General features: G+C 30.4%; 1 protein-coding gene across 1 annotated transcript in view; it reads left to right on the plus strand.

Annotated features, from left to right (window-relative positions):
- LOC143227574 (uncharacterized) overlaps positions 1–22,272 on the plus strand; it is a 49,789-nt gene that overhangs the window by 26,118 nt on the left and 1,399 nt on the right. The window lies entirely within an intron of this gene.

Genomic DNA, 22,272 nt, shown 5'->3' on the forward strand with positions numbered 1-22,272 from the left:
ACAAAATATCATGTTTTATTAAGTTTTAGGATTTCTTAATTAATGGTTTGTTGATGCATTTTTTTCTTTTTGAATGTTGACTGTCCAACAGGCAAAGTAATTATTATTGTTATAAGAAAAAAAAAACTTTTATGCACCAAAAAATTATCAAATTTCACATGTAAAATATACGTCACCACCTCATCATGTTTTAGAAAAAAGTTTAATTTATTTGTTATTTTCACCATTGTATCTCTGTATGTGTTTGGTCAGTTTGACCAACCTTGTAATCACCATGAAAATTAGGAAATATAAATTGTTATTTCTTCATGGAATAACTACAAATTATAACATGACAATAAAAATGTAAATTTTTAAAGCTTGATTCTCATAACATTATACATCTATTTATATTTATTATAATGTAAATTTTTAAAGCTTGATTCTCATAACGTTATACATCTATTTATATTTATTATAATGTAAATTTTAAAGCTTGATTCTCATAACATTATACATCTATTTATATTTATTATAATGTAAATTTTAAAGCTTGATTCTCATAACATTATACATCTATTTATATTTATTATAATGTAAATTTTTAAAGCTTGATTCTCATAACATTATACATCTATTTATATTTATTATAATGTAAATTTTTAAAGCTTGATTCTCATAACATTATACATCTATTTATATTTATTATAATGTAAATTTTAAAGCTTGATTCTCATAACATTATACATCTATTTATATTTATTATAATGTAAATTTTTAAAGCTTGATTCTCATAACATTATACATCTATTTATATTTATTATAATGTAAATTTTTAAAGCTTGATTCTCATAACATTATACATCTATTTATATTTATTATAATGTAAATTTTTAAAGCTTGATTCTCATAACATTATACATCTATTTATATTTATTATAATGTAAATTTTAAAGCTTGATTCTCATAACATTATACATCTATTTATATTTATTATAATGTAAATTTTAAAGCTTGATTCTCATAACATTATACATCTATTTATATTTATTATAATGTAAATTTTTAAAGCTTGATTCTCATAACGTTATACATCTATTTATATTTATTATAATGTAAATTTTAAAGCTTGATTCTCATAACGTTATACATCTATTTATATTTATTATAATGTAAATTTTTAAAGCTTGATTCTCATAACATTATACATCTATTTATATTTATTATAATGTAAATTTTTAAAGCTTGATTCTCATAACATTATACATCTATTTATATTTATTATAATGTAAATTTTTAAAGCTTGATTCTCATAACGTTATACATCTATTTATATTTATTATAATGTAAATTTTAAAGCTTGATTCTCATAACATTATACATCTATTTATATTTATTATAATGTAAATTTTAAAGCTTGATTCTCATAACGTTATACATCTATTTATATTTATTATAATGTAAATTTTAAAGCTTGATTCTCATAACGTTATACATCTATTTATATTTATTATAATGTAAATTTTAAAGCTTGATTCTCATAACATTATACATCTATTTATATTTATTATAATGTAAATTTTAAAGCTTGATTCTCATAACATTATACATCTATTTATATTTATTATAATGTAAATTTTAAAGCTTGATTCTCATAACGTTATACATCTATTTATATTTATTATAATGTAAATTTTAAAGCTTGATTCTCATAACGTTATACATCTATTTATATTTATTATAATGTAAATTTTAAAGCTTGATTCTCATAACGTTATACATCTATTTATATTTATTATAATGTAAATTTTTAAAGCTTGATTCTCATAACGTTATACATCTATTTATATTTATTATAATGTAAATTTTTAAAGCTTGATTCTCATAACATTATACATCTATTTATATTTATTATAATGTAAATTTTAAAGCTTGATTCTCATAACGTTATACATCTATTTATATTTATTATAATGTAAATTTTTAAAGCTTGATTCTCATAACATTATACATCTATTTATATTTATTATAATGTAAATTTTTAAAGCTTGATTCTCATAACATTATACATCTATTTATATTTATTATAATGTAAATTTTTAAAGCTTGATTCTCATAACGTTATACATCTATTTATATTTATTATAATGTAAATTTTTAAAGCTTGATTCTCATAACGTTATACATCTATTTATATTTATTATAATGTAAATTTTTAAAGCTTGATTCTCATAACGTTATACATCTATTTATATTTATTATAATGTAAATTTTTAAAGCTTGATTCTCATAACATTATACATCTATTTATATTTATTATAATGTAAATTTTAAAGCTTGATTCTCATAACATTATACATCTATTTATATTTATTATAATGTAAATTTTAAAGCTTGATTCTCATAACATTATACATCTATTTATATTTATTATAATGTAAATTTTTAAAGCTTGATTCTCATAACATTATACATCTATTTATATTTATTATAATGTAAATTTTTAAAGCTTGATTCTCATAACATTATACATCTATTTATATTTATTATAATGTAAATTTTTAAAGCTTGATTCTCATAACGTTATACATCTATTTATATTTATTATAATGTAAATTTTAAAGCTTGATTCTCATAACATTATACATCTATTTATATTTATTATAATGTAAATTTTTAAAGCTTGATTCTCATAACATTATACATCTATTTATATTTATTATAATGTAAATTTTTAAAGCTTGATTCTCATAACATTATACATCTATTTATATTTATTATAATGTAAATTTTTAAAGCTTGATTCTCATAACGTTATACATCTATTTATATTTATTATAATGTAAATTTTAAAGCTTGATTCTCATAACATTATACATCTATTTATATTTATTATAATGTAAATTTTAAAGCTTGATTCTCATAACATTATACATCTATTTATATTTATTATAATGTAAATTTTAAAGCTTGATTCTCATAACATTATACATCTATTTATATTTATTATAATGTAAATTTTAAAGCTTGATTCTCATAACATTATACATCTATTTATATTTATTATAATGTAAATTTTTAAAGCTTGATTCTCATAACATTATACATCTATTTATATTTATTATAATGTAAATTTTAAAGCTTGATTCTCATAACGTTATACATCTATTTATATTTATTATAATGTAAATTTTAAAGCTTGATTCTCATAACGTTATACATCTATTTATATTTATTATAATGTAAATTTTAAAGCTTGATTCTCATAACGTTATACATCTATTTATATTTATTATAATGTAAATTTTTAAAGCTTGATTCTCATAACGTTATACATCTATTTATATTTATTATAATGTAAATTTTAAAGCTTGATTCTCATAACGTTATACATCTATTTATATTTATTATAATGTAAATTTTAAAGCTTGATTCTCATAACGTTATACATCTATTTATATTTATTATAATGTAAATTTTTAAAGCTTGATTCTCATAACGTTATACATCTATTTATATTTATTATAATGTAAATTTTTAAAGCTTGATTCTCATAACGTTATACATCTATTTATATTTATTATAATGTAAATTTTAAAGCTTGATTCTCATAACATTATACATCTATTTATATTTATTATAATGTAAATTTTAAAGCTTGATTCTCATAACATTATACATCTATTTATATTTATTATAATGTAAATTTTGAAAGCTTGATTCTCATAACATTATACATCTATTTATATTTATTATAATGTAAATTTTGAAAGCTTGATTCTCATAACTATACATCTATTTATATTTATTATAATGTAAATTTTTAAAGCTTGATTCTCATAACGTTATACATCTATTTATATTTATTATAATGTAAATTTTTAAAGCTTGATTCTCATAACATTATACATCTATTTATATTTATTATAATGTAAATTTTTAAAGCTTGATTCTTATAACGTTATACATCTATTTATATTTATTATAATGTAAATTTTTAAAGCTTGATTCTCATAACATTATACATCTATTTATATTTATTATAATGTAAATTTTTAAAGCTTGATTCTCATAACATTATACATCTATTTATATTTATTATAATGTAAATTTTTAAAGCTTGATTCTCATAACGTTATACATCTATTTATATTTATTATAATGTAAATTTTTAAAGCTTGATTCTCATAACATTATACATCTATTTATATTTATTATTTTTATGTTATTGACCTTTTACCAGTACTTGCAATGATGCAGTGCAGGTACACTCTTGTTACAGTATCCAATAACATAAAACTGGCCTTTACAAAATGACCCATCTTGGCTGTGTTCTTGTGAACTTGTATTTTGTAGCATACAGTCAAACTTGTGTTATAATACATTATGTATACAGATTATTACTGTTTACAAATAAGTTTTTAAAGTTCAGTAATTAAAACAGAACAGTAAATGAAGGAATATAGAAAACAATGATTTGTTGTACTTGCAATACATGTACCTGCTTCCTGTAATTTGCTAAGCCTTGTCAAATTTTACATGTGAAGGATGTAAACCAAATTTTTTTTTTTAATTTTTATATATTCATTTTGAAATAGCCAAATATTATAAATTACTCAATCAATTTTGCAAAATTCTGCTGTAATTTATCAGGCATACTAACTAAACTGTATTTGGGTAATGAAAAATTTGTTTTTTGAACAACATTCTCACTTGCTGCATCCTTCTGTGATTCAAGAATAGCCTAGGGAACTTCCCATCTTCTAGAAAATGAGAAAACCACCAGGGGATATTTTGAGCTTTTGATTTCAAATATTTTCAAAAATGGAAAGAGGTGGGCAGAGCCTCAGTGTTTGATTCAGTACATGAGCAATATCCAGCAAATTGAAAAAATAGGTTTTTATTTTACACTCTAGCTGGTCAATGTTGTTAGTTTCAGTTTGTAATTAAAAAAATATAGACTTTGTATTTGGACGTAATACACATGGAATTTGAACCAAAACTGTATTCAACATGCCATGTGACAAACAGAAATTGATATTTAGGATTTTTCTTCATTATATACTTTTAAATAAAGACGTTAACATTGGCATAATACTAAAATTTGAATTATAATCTACAATTTGATATGAAACTTATTGACGTATGTTCCTAAAATACAAATGTGATGATATGTCTTTTATCTTTGACCATAAAAAAAACTTGTAGCAGTAGGTTTAACTCATTGTTTTCTTTTCCACTTGGCCAGTTGTTAAGACCTTTGGCTATGACTCTTCTTTGGAGCATCCCCCACTTAGACAGTGGGAAGTATACAAATTTATAATGCTAAAGTCAGGGGTTTGATTCCCCACAGTGGACATAGTAGCCAGCTCAACATGGCTTTGTTATAAGAAACACACACACACTTCCTTGGAGCCAGTTCTTGGCTCTGGAATCATTTGTGTTTTCCCCCTTTTACACCTACATTTACTGATGACCCTCAGGTTGCATGGGTTCTTCTTTCAGGTCTCTTTCTGCTTTTCCTTACCCCACCTCCTATTTTTCCTCATGATTCCTACTTTATTGCAATGTTCCTGAGTGATTTCTTGATTTGCACATGGGTTTGTTCTACTTCATTGCCATGTTCCTTGGTGATTTCTTGATTTGCACATGGGTTTGTACAAAGTCACTGCCATGTTCCTGGGTGATTTCTTGATTTGCACATGGGTTTGTCCTACTTCACTGCCATGTTCCTGGGTGATTTCTTGATTTGCATATGGATTTGTTCTGCTTCACTGCCATGTTCCTGAGTGATTTCTTGATTTGCACATGGGTTTGTCCAACTTCACTGCCATGTTCCTGAGTGATTTCTTGATTTGCACATGGTTTTGTCCAATGTCACTACCATGTTCCTGGGTGATTTCTTGATTTGCACATGGGTTTGTCCAACTTCACTGCCATGTTCCTGGATGATTTCTTGATTTGCACATGGGTTTGTCCTACTTCACTGCCATGTTCCTGGGTGATTTCTTGATTTACACATGGGTTTCGCTCAGCCATCTACCTTGCATCTTCACACTACAGGTTCTTCACAATCTCTTTCTTTCTGCATATGTTATTCCCATACTTTTGGTGTCTCTGGTTTCTCTCTATAGGTGCATCCCCTTCAGTGAGCTCTTGAGGATTTGTATCACATCTTACAATCTATATTTTTTTCTTGTATTTTTCCCATTAATCTTTCCAACCCTATCTGTCCTGTTGGCTCAAAAATCCCAACATGACTCTAGGTATTCCACTCCATTCTCTTCCAACCAACTTGACCTTTACACTGAAGCCTGCCTTTCCAGTTGAAATGGAAGTTTTTGATACCTCCACTCTCTCCAGAGAAACAATCCCTTATTATTACATTTAAGAGATTTCTGTAGTTTTCAGGCTTGCCAAAATTTGCAAGTCATCTGGTTGTTTAATGATGATTTATTCTTGCACTTCTATGGTTGTTCCTTACCTAATCCACCAGAGAGGCACCACTTTCAGTACTGGTACTTTTGTGGTTGTTTCTTACCTCTCCTACTGGGGAGGCACTAATTATTTTCAGTGCCTTATTTTTTTCTGTCATAACTCCATCTGTTTCAGCTAATTACTGATCACTGTTTTTAACATCTTTTGCTTTTTGTATGACACTGTTTCCTTTAGCTGGTTTCACTTATTAACTGATACTGTTTTCTTTATTTAGCTGGTTTCTCTATCAACTCAGTTATGGTCATCTACATCTGGACATTCATGCCATGTTCCCACCTGTCCTTTATGTCATAAGAATCTGTTGATTTGCTCCTTAACTAATGGAGAGGTGGATGATCAGTTGTTTCTCTCTTGTTTCCTTTCCTCTATTTCCTGTGTTACTACTCTATTCCTGTTCATTCTTATGCCTCGTTGTGGCTGTTCATTACTATTCCTGTTCATTTCTTGTGCCTCGTTATGGCTGTTCATTACTATTCCTGTTCATTTCATATGCCTAGTTATAGCTGTTCATTACTATTCTTGTTCATTTCGTATGCCTAGGTATGGCTGTTCATTACTATTCTTGTTCATTTTGTATGCCTAGTTATGGCTGTTCATTACTATTCTTGTTCATTTTGTATGCCTAGTTATGGCTGTTAATCACTATTCCTGTTCATTTTTTATGCCTAGTTATGGCTGTTCATCACTATTCCTGTTCATTTCTTATGCCTCGTTATGGCTGTTCATCACTATTCCTGTTCATTTATTATGTCTCGTTATGGCTGTTCATTACTATTCCTGTTCATTTCGTATGCCTAGTTATGGCTGTTCATCACTATTCCTGTTCATTTCGTATGCCTAGTTATGGCTGTTCATTACTGTTCCTGTTCATTTCTTATGCCTATTATGGCTGTTCATCACTATTCCTGTTCATTTCGTATGCCTAGTTATGGCTGTTCATCACTATTCCTGTTCATTTCGTATGCCTAGTTATGGCTGTTCATTACTGTTCCTGTTCATTTCTTATGCCTAGTTATGGCTGTTCATTACTATTCCTGTTCATTTCTTATGCCTAGTTATGGCTGTTCATTACTATTCCTGTTTATTTCTTATGCCTAGTTATGGCTGTTCATTACTATTCCTGTTCATTTTGTATGCCTAGTTATGGCTGTTCATTACTATTCCTGTTCATTTCGTATGCCTAGTTATGGCTGTTCATTACTATTCCTGTTTATTTCTTATGCCTAGTTATGGTTGTTCATTACTATTCCTGTTCATTTTGTATGCCTAGTTATGGCTGTTCATTACTATTCCTGTTTATTTCTTATGCCTAGTTATGGCTGTTCATTACTATTCCTGTTCATTTCGTATGCTTAGTTATGGCTGTTCATTACTATTCCTGTTTATTTCTTATGCCTAGTTATGGCTGTTCATTACTATTCCTGTTCATTTCTTATGCCTAGTTATGGCTGTTCATCACTATTCCTGTTCATTTCTTATGCCTCGTTATGGCTGTTCATCACTATTCCTGTTCATTTATTATGCCTCATTATGGCTGTTCATTACTATTCCTGTTCATTTCCTATTACTAGTTATGGCTGTTCATCACTATTCCTGTTCATTTCGTATGCCTAGTTATGGCTGTTCATCACTATTCCTGTTCATTTCGTATGCCTAGTTATGGCTGTTCATTACTGTTCCTCTTTATTTCTTATGCCTAGTTATGGCTGTTCATCACTATTCCTGTTCATTTCGTATGCCTAGTTATGGCTGTTCATCACTATTCCTGTTCATTTATTATGCCTCGTTATGGCTGTTCATTTTGTATGCCTAGTTATGGCTGTTCATCACTATTCCTGTTCATTTTGTATGCCTAGTTATGGCTGTTCATCACTATTCCTGTTCATTTTGTATGCCTAGTTATGGCTGTTCATTACTGTTCCTGTTCATTTCTTATGCCTAGTTATGGCTGTTCATCACTGTTCCTGTTCATTTTGTATGCCTAGTTATGGCTGTTCATTACTGTTCCTGTTCATTTCTTATGCCTAGTTATAGCTGTTCATTACTATTCCTGTTCATTTCTTATGCCTAGTTATGGCTGTTCATTACTATTCCTGTTTATTTCTTATGCCTAGTTATGGCTGTTCATTACTATTCCAGTTCATTTTGTATGCCTAGTTATGGCTGTTCATTACTATTCCTGTTCATTTCGTATGCCTAGTTATGGCTGTTCATTACTATTCCTGTTTATTTCTTATGCCTAGTTATGGCTGTTCATTACTATTCCTGTTCATTTCGTATGCCTAGTTATGGCTGTTCATTACTGTACCTGTTTATTTCTTATGCCTAGTTATGGCTGTTCATTACTATCCCCTTTATTGGACACTGATTTTGTCTGTTTTTCCCATGACTTATCACCTCATCTAGAGATTTGTTTCTTTCCATTTTAAGCCTTTCACTATGAATAGCTCAGAATGCATGTCACAACTTTTTCTAATTTGCATTCAAAATGTAATTCAACTACGTTATTATCAATATATATGAAGAAATCAGCATAAAACACAGCTAATAAATGAAATTATAATATTATTAACTTTAAGTTTTAAAATGAATATTACAACATTTCAAGAAGGTAGGTTGTGTCTTTAATCTGCTTGAAGTTTCACATTTTTTTAAACCTAAACACAGCTTAGTTATTACTAAGTTTACTAAATTATAGTGGAATTCTGTGGTATCAGTATAGTTATTTATGATTTTTTTGTTATTCAACTGTATATATATAAAACCTGAAAAACCTTTTTTTATATCTTCCACATACAAAATTTTAAAAGGTTTAACAATCATGTCCAGCAGCAACTGCATTTAAAGGTCACAGCTAGAAGAGATAATTGTTTGCTTTATTTCTTTATTTATTGTTTGATATTGTAAGAAAAATAAGTTTCATAACCTATTTCTAAGTAGTAGTAATCTATATATACATAATGGAAATGTAACTATATATATTATAATATACTAGTCCTTTATAGCATAACAAAGAAATGGTCACTTTGTAAAGACTAAAGGTCAGTTTTATGTTATTGAATGTGGTAATAAAAGCGCGTATGCACTGCATCAATGTAAGTTATGTTAGCTAGGCATGACTGGAAGGCCAGTATAATAAAAATAATAAATGTATATTAACATATTAAAAAAAAAACATGACATATTTATTTCCTAATTTTTCTATGATGGTTACGAGGTTGGTCATTTCATAGACCCCACATGGTTAGGGTATAGAAAGTAACATAAAATATAAAGTCTTACTGAAAACAAGCATTTAAAATGCATTTAGGAGGTTTTAGAGATTACACACAATATTTGAAATTGTTGGGAGGAAAATGACTGTTTTTTAATCATAATATGATATCACCTTGCACTTACAGTCATGTGAAAAAGTTAGGACACCCTATGAAAGCCTGTGTATTTTTGTAACATTTTAATCATAATATGAAATCACCTTGCACTTACAGTCATGTGAAAAAGTTAGGACACCCTATGAAAGCCTGTGTATTTTCGTAACATTTTTGGATGTATAGATATTTAATCTCAATTTTAACAATACTGAGAGATTATAGGAAAATAACTAAACAATTAAAACTGAAGAAAAGACTTTTCAAGATCGTCTGTAAATGAAATTCTACAAAAATGCATATTCTAACTGAGGAAAAAGTTAGGACACTCTACCCCCTAATAGCTAGTGTTACCCCCTTTGGCTGAAATAACTGCAGTGAGATGCTTCTTGTAGCCATCTACCAGTCTCTGACATCGGTCTGAAGAAAGTTTGCCCAACTCCTCAATGCAGAATTCTTTCAGCTGTGAGATGTCTGAGGGTTTTCTTGCATGTACAGCCCGTTTCAAGTCACCCCACAGCATCTCAATGGGATTAAGATCTGGACTTTGACTCAGCCATTCTAGGACTCTCCGTTTCTTAGTTTTCAGCCAGTCCTTGGTGGATTTACTGGTATGTTTTGGGTCATTGTCGTGTTGCAGGATCCAGTTCCGCTTCAGCTTTAATTTTCTTACAGATGGTCTCACATGATCCTCAAGCACTCTCTGATACACAGTAGAATTCATGGTGGATTCTATGATTGTGAGCTGTCTAGGTCCTGCTGCAGCAAAGCAGCCCCAAACCATGACACTTCCACCTCCATGCTTCACAGTTGGTATGAGGTTCTTTTCCTGGAATTCTGTATTTGGTTTACACCAAACATGTTCTCTGTTCTGGTGTCCAAATAATTCTGTTTTGGACTCATCTGTCTAAAGAACATTGTTCCAGAAGTCCTGGTCTTTGTTTACATTCTCTCTGGCAAACTTTAGTCTGGCCTTGATGTTTCTCTTAGAGAGCAAAGGTTTCCTCCTTGCACACCTCCCATGCAAGTTAAACTTGTGCAGTCTATTTCTAATTGTAGATGCATGCACTTTCACATCAACAGTAGCCAGAGCCTGCTGTAGGTCCCGTGATGACATGTTAGGGTGTTTGGAGACCTCTTTTACCATCTTGTGGTCTGCTCTATGGGTGAACTTGCTTGGATGACCAGACCTGGGCATGTTGGCAGTTATTTTGAAAGCCCTCCACTTGTTGACTATTTTCCAGACAGTGGAATGGCTGATTTCAAAATATTTTGGGATCTTTTTAAATCCCTTACCAGATTCATAAGCTGCTACAAATTTCTTTCTGAAGGCTTCAGTCTCTTATGCTCTCACCATAATGCTCACTCTCACTTCAACAGTCAGGAGCACACCAAACTAAATGTCTGAGGTTTAAATAGGGCAAGCCTCATTCAAAATGCTGAGTAACAATCTTCTAATCATGTGCACCTGGTGTGATACACCTGTGTATGAGTTGAGCCATTTTAAGTGGGAATAAATGTGGGGGTGTCAAACAAGACAAATATGAAGATATAGAAATTAACCTGACTAATCCCAGTTGAGAGCATTGATTGGGAGAGCAACGGTAATATCCTTCAGGTACAAACATCAGTTAAAGTCAGCCTGTAAGGGACGTGGAAGGGTAGAAGGAATATCTAAAAAATCCTGAATTAGGCTCCATTGGTCTATCAAACCCCACTGACAATGATGCATGAGAGTGTGACCAAGAGGAATGAGGCAACCACCTTCTCAATGTGCAATTCCAGCTATAAGTGGATGGTGAGTATGTTTTGAAATTTAACATTTTCCTAGTGACTGGGATGATATTAGACCACAAAAAAAGTGATAATATTATCTTTATGAGGTGCTTATATAGAGCAATAAGATACAGGGTGCACTGTTGTAGGTGGAGAGTGCTTATATAGAACAATAAGATACAGGGTGCACTGTTGTAGGTGGAGAGTGTCACAAGACAGATACCATCAAGAGCAGTTACGTGTGGTATAAAACACTGAAGCAAGTGATAAAAAATCAGATCAATGCTTAAATCAGCAAAGTTGTAACATTGGCTGTCAAGCAACAGCTATAACTGGCAATGATGGTATGTTTCAAAATTTGTGGTTTAAAGCCATGTTGGGCCATGTCAATATCAACAGTTGCTGAAATAAACAGTGATCTAAGCACCATAAATGAGAGGTACACAGACCAATAAGATGATCCTGATGTGAACCCCATGAAAGAAGTAGAAGTACAGGTTGAAAACTCAGTTTTTAAACCAAATATGTAGTGTATCTAATATTTTATTTACACATGACTTTATTCCACCTGCAGATTGAGAGCATCTTAACATAAAACTTGTCACTACAAGATGTTGTCCCATCTAAACAACTTAAAAATAAAACAACCTCAAAGCCAGTCCTTAGTATTCATACATTCATCCACTACAACCCATTCCAAAAACAACCACCCTTTCAGAAAAATACAGTCTTATCTGAAGATAAATCCCACCCTAACAAAATTTAGTCCCATAGTCTCACCATTTTCATAATTAAATACAAAAATTATCATGCACTAAAAATATCACATTCATTAATAACCATGCCTCAATCATATTTCACATGACTTCAGAGATATTAATCTGACTTAATATGGCTCAATCCTATATCACCTCCTACTGGCAACAACACACATCTTTTAAGCCTAATGTTTTATAAAATATCTCAACTTGCAGACAGAAGACAATGAAAAAGAAATTTATTACTTATCAGCACTGGATCTTATTGAACCAGCTTGTACGTTTTATCCACTATTCAGCACTGAATCTTATTGAACCAGCTTGTAAGTTTTATCCACTATTCAGCACTGAATCTTATTGAACCAGCTTGTAAGTTTTATCCACTATTCGTACTGAATCTTACTGAACCAGCCTGTAAGGTTTATCCACTATTCAGCACTGAATCTTATTGAACCAGCTTGTAAGTTTTATCCACTATTCAGCCCTGAATCTTACTGAACCAGCCTGTAAGTTTTATCCACTATTCAGCACTGAATCTTACTGAACCAGCCTGTAAGTTTTATCCACTATTCAGCACTGAATCTTATTGAACCAGCTTGTAAGTTTTATCCACTCTTCAGCACTGAATCTTATTGAACCAGCTTGTAAGTTTTATCCACTATTCAGCCCTGAATCTTATTGAACCAGCTTGTAAGTTTTATCCACTATTCAGCCCTGAATCTTACTGAACCAGCCTGTAAGTTTTATCCACTATTCAGCACTGAATCTCACTGAACCAGCATGTAAGTTTTATCCACTCTTCAGCCCTGAATCTTACTGAACCAGCCTGTAAGTTTTATCCACTATTCAGCACTGAATGTTATTGAATCAGCTTGTAAGTTTTATCCACTATTCAGCACTGAATCTTACTGAACCAGCCTGTAAGTTTTATCCACTATTCAGCACTGAATCTTATTGAACCAGCTTGTAAGTTTTATCCACTCTTCAGTACTGAATCTTATTGAACCAGCTTGTATGTTTATACATAACTATATCTTATTAAACCAACTTGTAGTTTATTAGAAATATCTAATTGATTAAATATTTAAAACATCACAACTTATAATAACAAAAATGTTATTATTTTTACCTTACTCATATAAACATTTATGACACTGTAACTTTTTATTATTATTATTTAAGTTTATTATTAAAGGAATCTTGTTACACAGTTTCACAGATTCAGTTGGACATCTTTATAAATCTTTACAAACACTCAATATCACAAAATTTCAATTTTTTTCTATTTTTAAATAAAGTGTTCTATTTATTGAATGTATAAGCTTCCTTAACAATGATGATTTTAGAACAAAATTACATCACACTACACACATGATTCTAGTTTACATTTGACAGTTATAAACATTTAAAATTACATCACACTACACACATGGTTCTAGTTTACATTTGATAGTTATAAACATTTAAAATTACATCACACTACACACATGATTCTAGTTTACATTTGACAGTTATAAACATTTAAAATTACATCACACTACACACATGATTCTAGTTTACATTTGACAGTTATAAACATTTAAAATTACATCACACTACACACATGGTTCTAGTTTACATTTGACAGTTATAAACATTTAAAATTACATCACACTACACACATGGTTCTAGTTTACATTTGACAGTTATAAACATTTGAAATTACATCACACTACACACATGGTTCTAGTTTACATTTGACAGTTATAAACATTTAAAATTACATCACACTACACACATGGTTCTAGTTTACATTTGACAGTTATAAACATTTAAAATTACATCACACTACACACATGATTCTAGTTTACATTTGACAGTTATAAACATTTAAAATTACATCACACTACACACATGGTTCTAGTTTACATTTGACAGTTATAAACATTTAAAATTACATCACACTACACACATGATTCTAGTTTACATTTGACAGTATTGTTAAAATTGAGATTAAATATCTACCTATCCAAAAATGTTAGAAAAATACACAGGCTTTCATGGGGTGTCCTAATTTTTCACATGACTGTAGACTAGTACAAAAATAGACCAGATATTTTCACAAACAAATGTTTAAGAAAATCTTTCATTAAAAAGTCTGATACTTTCTAAAACTCTACTCTACTCTGATTTTCTGCATACAAAAAAAAATATTCTTTCTAAACCTCTACTACTATCATGCTGTATGAAAAGTTCAAATACTTAATGCGTGCAGATGTGTAGGTGAACACATACTATACTGAGCCCATTGTGAAAGGGCTAAAGGGCATTGTCTGTTTTTGCATTTTGTTATCCTTTGTTTTTTGATGTCTTGTTTAATTAAATGGAAATTATTTAGTGCATTATTATCAATTGTCTAAAAAGATTTGGTTTTGTCAACAGTCAAGAGGTACCAGATATTTTATTTTATTTTTCATGCACATTTGTTATTATAAAAGTAACTAAAATGTAAAAATTGGGAACTTTTAGGTTCCATAAAGTAACATAAAGAAGCAGAATATTTTACAAGATGAAGTCTGTGTAATATGTAATCTAATACTCTGATGTGAGATGCACATTTGCCATATAATTTACAACTAGTATGATAAAAAAATTTCAGTTATACATGGTTTAAAAGGCAATAAAACTTCAGGATAAATAGATGGGTCTTTCCATGGCAACTTACCTGGAAAAAAGAACTTTTCCAGTTTATGTCACAGATTTTCATGACAAAAATTCATGCAAAAACTTCGTTTTTATTTATTCGATCGTGGAGAATCCTAAAGCTGTACTGCATGGCTTAATAAACCAAATGAAGTTTGAATGAAATCTGTAACATGAACTGTGTTGGTATGGCAATAAAACTTCAGTATAAATAGATGGGTCTTTTCATGGCAACTTACCTGGAAAAAAGAACTTTTCCAGTTTATGTCATAGATTTTCATGACAAAAATTCATGCAAAAACTTCGTTTTTATTTATTCGATCGTGGAGAATCCTAAAGCTGTACTGCATGGCTTAATAAACCAAATGAAGTTTGAATGAAATCTGTAACATGAACTGTGTTGGTATGGAATGACCCAGTTGTATACTGTTGTGGGTTTAAAGTTGTTTAAGATGAACGAATGTTGTTTCATGTTACAATTTGAAATCATTCTAGACAGAAAAAAATGTAATTTAAATTTGTTTCAGTTTTTTTTTTCTTTATGTAGTTACAAAGTTGATCAAATTAACCATACTTGTAGAGAAAATAACAGATAAAATATAAAGTTTCAACTTTATTTAGAAGGTTTTAAATATTTTGCAAATGAAATTTGTGATTGTGAGACCACAAAGTATTCTTTGATAGATTATTTAGGCATAGTATTCAGTAGGTAGTTGCTGTCCATTCTACAAATTTTCATCAAAAAAAGTATTTTAAATCTTAACATAAAATCACATGGCACTCAATCTACTACAAAAGATTCATATAATTATGGGCAAATCTTTATTACAATACTTCAGTCAAGAAATCTGGTTTTGTGAACTAAATACTGTAATGTTTACTGTAAGTCCATCTTATTGTATGAAAATATACATACTATATTAAAAATTATAGCATGGAAACCTTAATGACTACAAAATGGTTATGCACTTGGTCAGTTCAACTTACTCTGTGGTGAGAGAGTTAATAAATAAGATAATGAAAAGTAAGAAATTATGTGTCACTGAGATGTGCTTGCGAGTGTCTTGTACACTATGTCATTCAGACTTGATCACATTTCATTTAACTTAAGCAGCAGGATCATTAATTAAACATGGTTTAATTAACAATAAAACTTTTACATTAAGTATAAACAGACTTAAACCATGATGAGCCTTAAGCTGTTTAGGACAAACTACTATAATTTTATGTTACAATCTACAAAATAAAGGGTAATTTTATATTTTTTGTGGTGGTTATGAGGTCATTCAAATTGACCCAGTTTGTGTAGAGTTATGGTAAAGAAAATGACTGATGAAACATAATTTTACTGAAAACTTTGAACTTCATTTATAAGGTTTTACAAAATTTATATTTTAGAACTGTTAGTTGAAAAGTACTATTTGTAATCATAATATGAAATATCAGTTAATTCTATGTATTGACAAAGATACTTGCACCACATTAAGTATGGATAGTTTCATGGTTACTTGGTCACATACTTGTACCACATTAAGTATGGATAGTTTCATGGTTACTTGGTCACACTGGTGAGTTGGATTTTCTGGTTGGTCACATTTCCACATTAAGTATGGATAGTTTCATGGTTACTTGGTCACATACTTGTACCACATTAAGTATGGATAGTTTCATGGTTACTTGGTCACACTGGTGAGTTTTTCTGTTGGTTTTCTTTCCAACTCCATGTTTGTTGGCCATGAAACATTTTATTGTGACCACAATGTATGTTTTGTTCCTTTTGTATTCATTGAACAAACAACAAAGGAGATAAAACATACAATAACAAAACACTTATAATGTGAAACTTAACACTATGTTCATTATACTTGATGCTACAAGATTCTCCTGAGTGGCTGGCAACAACTCATGTAGAAAAATACACATTCATCTGGATAACATAGAAGTATTGAACACATCTGACCCTATACAATGCCTCACATGGAATACTTAACAAACATCCACGTTGTCTTGAGTAACACACATCTGACCCTATACAAACTGAATTGTATTTTTCTGTACATGTTTCTTCTCCTATTCTATAACGAAAACCCTTACTTCCCAGTTCCAAATTCTACCAGTGGTGGCTTATTCCTTAATAAGATTGTGTTCCTTCCTCCAGTGACTCTACCAATGGTGGCTTATTCCTTAATAAGATTGTGTTCCTTCCTCCAGTGACTCTACCAGTGGTGGCTTATTCCTTAATATGATTGTGCTCCTTCTTCCAGTGACTCTACCAGTGGTGGCTTATTCCTTAATAAGATTGTGTTCCTTCCTCCAGTGACTCTACCAGTGGTGGCTTATTCCTTAATAAGATTGTGTTCCTTCCTCCAGTGACTCTACCAGTGGTGGCTTATTCCTTAATAAGATTGTGTTCCTTCCTCCAGTGACTCTACCAGTGGTGGCTTATTCCTTAATAAGATTGTGTTCCTTCCTCCAGTGACTCTACCAGTGGTGGCTTATTCCTTAATAAGATTGTGTTCCTTCCTCCAGTGACTCTACCAGTGGTGGCTTATTCCTTAATAAGATTGTGTTCCTTCCTTCAGTGACTCTACCAGTGGTGGCTTATTCCTTAATAAGATTGTGTTCCTTCCTCCAGTGACTCTACCAATGGTGGCTTATTCCTTAATAAGATTGTGTTCCTTCCTCCAGTGACTCTACCAATGGTGGCTTATTCCTTAATATGATTGTGTTCCTTCCTCCAGTGACTCTACCAGTGGTGGCTTATTCCTTAATAAGATTGTGCTCCTTCCTCCAGTGACTCTACCAGTGGTGGCTTATTCCTTAATAAGATTGTGCTCCTTCCTCCAGTGACTCCCAACTGTTCCCAATGGATGCTCCCATCAGAACAAGACTTGGATTTTCCTCGTGAAGCAAGTGAGGACTCCTTCACATGTTGGTATAATTTTTATCTCATGTATTTTATGAAAAAGGAATGACTTAGACCCCTAGCCACACTAAACATTCTAGTGTGCTGCTGATAGACCCATTTTAGGTGTGCTAGCCACACTAAACATTCTAGTGTGCTGCTGATAGACCCCTAGTTACACTAAACATTCTAGTGTGCTGCTGATAGACCCCTAGCCACACTATACATTCTAGTGTGCTGCTGATAGACCCTAGCCACACTAAACATTCTAGTGTGCTGCTGATCTTGGTAACAAATTTATACCAGCACTGGATTTTCTTTGCTTCATCTTGGTACAAAACAAAACCTGTTGGGCAAAAATTACTTTCTGCTTGAAAATAATATGGTTTTTTACCAGGTGCTGCTCTACCAATCAACCTGTCACACTCTATGGTCTTTCTCTGTCTACTAATATTTCTGTAATTGTTCAACAGTGGTCATCTTAACTGTGGGATTCAACCTCTTCATGAAGTAATATATCTCTTAGGTAACTGTCTGCACCATGTTTGCTGTCTTTCTTTGTGCCGTATCAAGAATGACCTTATAATGAGGTGTATGAGGGTCACTGTCCATGAATGTTGTGTTGACTTCCTTTTAGTGATTACATCTTAGTAAACACATGTAGAGTTGGAATATATTCCAATGCCCTTGGCAGAAGGTATGTTTGATAACCTAATGATGATTTGTTACACATCACTTACTGAACCAACAGATGTATGTCTGGATATATTTTAGTTCATTCAGTGAACTTTGTTTTCTTTCTTAACCCCAGGTGTTACTTATATTTAATCTTTTCAGCCCTATTAGTTTAGTGTGAGTAAAAAAAAAGTTAATTTAATTAGGCTAGGTTTCATTTAAAGTTAATTTAGCAATGTAAAATTCCATTCCCAGTTGGTTTAACAATGAAAAGTTCCATTTCACATTACTTTAACAATGCAAAGTTCCATTTAAAATTAGTTGAACAATGCAAAATCACATTTAAAAGTTAGTTTAAAAATTTGAAATTCCATTTCAAGTTGGTTTAACAATGCAAAATTCCATTTGAAGTTAGCTTAACAGTGCAAAGTTCCATTTCAGATTAGTTTAACAAAATAAAATTCCATTTCAAGTTGGTTTAACAATGTAAATTTCAATTTCATGTTTGTTTAACAATGTAAAATTCCATTTGAAATTGGTTTAATAATGCAAAATTCCATTTAAAGTTAGTTTATCAATGTAAAATTCCATTTCAGGTTGTGCAGATAGCCCTTGGGTAGCTGCATGAAATTCGAACCAAACAAACAAACAAATTCAAGTTAGCTTAACAATGCACAATTCCTTTTAAAGTTAGTTTAACAATGCAAAGTTCCATATCAAGTAAGGTTAGCGATGCAAGCTTCCATTTCAGGTTAGTTTAACAATGCAAAATTCCTTTTAAAGTTAGTTTACTAATGCAAACTTCCTTTTAAAGTTAAAGTTAATTTAACAATGCAAAGTTCCCTTTCAAGTTAGTTTAACAACCCAAGATTCCATTTGAAGTTGATTTAACAATGCAGAAGTTCATTTCAAGTTGGTTTAACATTGCAAAGTTCCATTTAAAGTTAGTTTAACAATGGAAGGATCCATTGTAAATTTAACAATATAAGGTTTCATTTAAAGTTAGTTCAACAATGCAAGATTTCATTGAAAGTTAGTTTAACAATGCAAGATTCCATTTCAAGTTAGTTTAACAATGCAAGATTCGACTTAAAGTTAGTTTAATAGTGCAAGGTTTCATATATTCTATCTAATGATTACAGTAATATTGCTGTTTTATTTACTGGTAATCAGTTTTTAGACAGTTTTAATTATTTGAATTTAAACAAATAAACCAAGTAAGTATGTATATACTTTGTGTCTGAGGTTTTGACCTGTTAGAAAGAAATAGTTTTTCTACATTTTCCTTTGTCTCAAAAAAAACTTCCCAAAACAGTTTCTTGGTTGGCTGAAAGAATTGTTTTTAAATTAACAGTTTTGTTTTTGGTAGGCTTGCTCATTTACAAACCTTTATTTAAGGAGGTAGACCAAATGGTTGGAAACTGTGGTTTATTTATTTTGTCATTAAATGGTAAAAACAATTACTTGTGTAATTAAGTTTGTAGGTGACTCAATGGTAAGTGTGAATCTGAAACATGGGTGCCAGTATCTATAGTTGGTAAACATGGAAGCCAGTATCTATAGTTGGTACAGCACTTAAGTGCTCATTTTGTAGCTTTTTGCTTAACAATAATCAAACAATTTGTGACTTGGAAATTAAAGAAGCAGACATACAAAACACATGTTGTTCTCTTTTAGCTAAGTTTTAGTCAGTACATGTTGAACTTGTCAACACAAAGTCATCATCTGAGTAGTGAAGGTATGTCTAGCTGCTAATATAATTTTATACAATAAAAATGCTTAATTAAATTATAGAAAGATAATTTAAAATAAAAGTTTTAAGAAATGTTTTATTATTTAGGGTGTGTGGTGTCAGTAAGATAAAGTTTGTAAAGAACAACTGATTGTTTTGTTATTTAGGGTGTGTGGTGTCAGTAAGATAACATTTGTGTAAAACGACAACTGATTCTTTGTTTTGTTATTTAAGGTCTGTTGTATCTGTAAGATAACATTTGTGTAAAACAACAACTGATTCTTTGTTTTGTTATTTAGGGTCTGTTGTATCTGTAAGATAATATTTGTGTAAAACAACAACTGATTCTTTGTTTTGTTATTTAGGGTCTGTTGTATCTGTAAGATAACATTTGTGTAAAACAACAACTGATTCTTTGTTTTGTTATTTAGGGTCTGTTGTATCTGTAAGATAATATTTGTGTAAAACGACAACTGATTCTTTGTTTTGTTATTTAGGGTCTGTTGTATCTGTAAGATAACATTTGTGTAAAACAACAACTGATTCTTTGTTTTGTTATTTAGGGTCTGTTGTATCTGTAAGATAACATTTGTGTAAAACGACAACTGATTCTTTGTTTTGTTATTTAGGGTCTGTTGTATCTGTAAGATAATATTTGTGTAAAACAACAACTGATTCTTTGTTTTGTTATTTAGGGTCTGTTGTATCTGTAAGATAACATTTGTGTAAAACAACAACTGATTCTTTGTTTTGTTATTTAGGGTCTGTTGTATCTGTAAGATAACATTTGTGTAAAACGACAACTGATTCTTTGTTTTGTTATTTAGGGTTTGTTGTATCTGTAAGATAACATTTGTGTAAAACAACAACTCATTCTTTGTTTTGTTATTTAAGGTCTGTTGTATCTGTAAGATAACATTTGTGTAAAACGACAACTGATTCTTTGTTTTGTTATTTAGGGTCTGTTGTATCTGTAAGATAACATTTGTGTAAAACAACAACTCATTCTTTGTTTTGTTATTTAAGGTCTGTTGTATTTGTAAGATAACATTTGCGTAAAACGACAACTGATTCTTTGTTTTGTTATTTAGGGTCTGTTGTATCTGTAAGATAACATTTGTGTAAAACGACAACTGATTCTTTGTTTTGTTATTTAGGGTCTGTTGTATCTGTAAGATAACATTTGTGTAAAACGACAACTGATTCTTTGTTTTGTTATTTAGGGTCTGTTGTATCTGTAAGATAACATTTGTGTAAAACAACAACTGATTCTTTGTTTTGTTTTGTTATTTAGGGTCTGTTGTATCTGTAAGATAACATTTGTGTAAAACAACAACTGATTCTTTGTTTTGTTATTTAGGGTCTGTTGTATCTGTAAGATAATATTTGTGTAAAACGACAACTGATTCTTTGTTTTGTTATTTAAGGGTGTTGTATCTGTACGATAACATTTGTGTAAAATGACAACTGATTCTTTGTTTTGTTATTTAGGGTCTGTTGTATCTGTAAGATAACATTTGTGTAAAACAACAACTGATTCTTTGTTTTGTTATTTAGGATGTGTGGTGTCAGTGAGATAACATTTGTGTAAAACAACAACTGATTCTTTGTTTTGTTATTTAGGATCTGTTGTATCTGTAAGATAAGATTTGTGAAAAACAACAACTGATTCTTTGTTTTGTTAGTTAGGGTCTGTTGTATCTGTAAGATAACATTTGTGTAAAACAACAACTGATTCTTTGTTTTGTTAGTTAGGGTCTGTTGTATTTGTAAGATAACATTTGTGTAAAACGACAACTGATTCTTTGTTTTGTTATTTAGGGTCTGTTGTATCTGTAAGATAAGGTTTGTGAAAAACAACAACTGATTCTTTGTTTTGCTATTTAGGGTCTGTTGTAT

The sequence above is a fragment of the Tachypleus tridentatus genome, chromosome 9 (genome assembly GCF_004210375.1).
Source record: "Tachypleus tridentatus isolate NWPU-2018 chromosome 9, ASM421037v1, whole genome shotgun sequence".
In the NCBI taxonomy this organism is placed as follows: domain Eukaryota; kingdom Metazoa; phylum Arthropoda; class Merostomata; order Xiphosura; family Limulidae; genus Tachypleus; species Tachypleus tridentatus.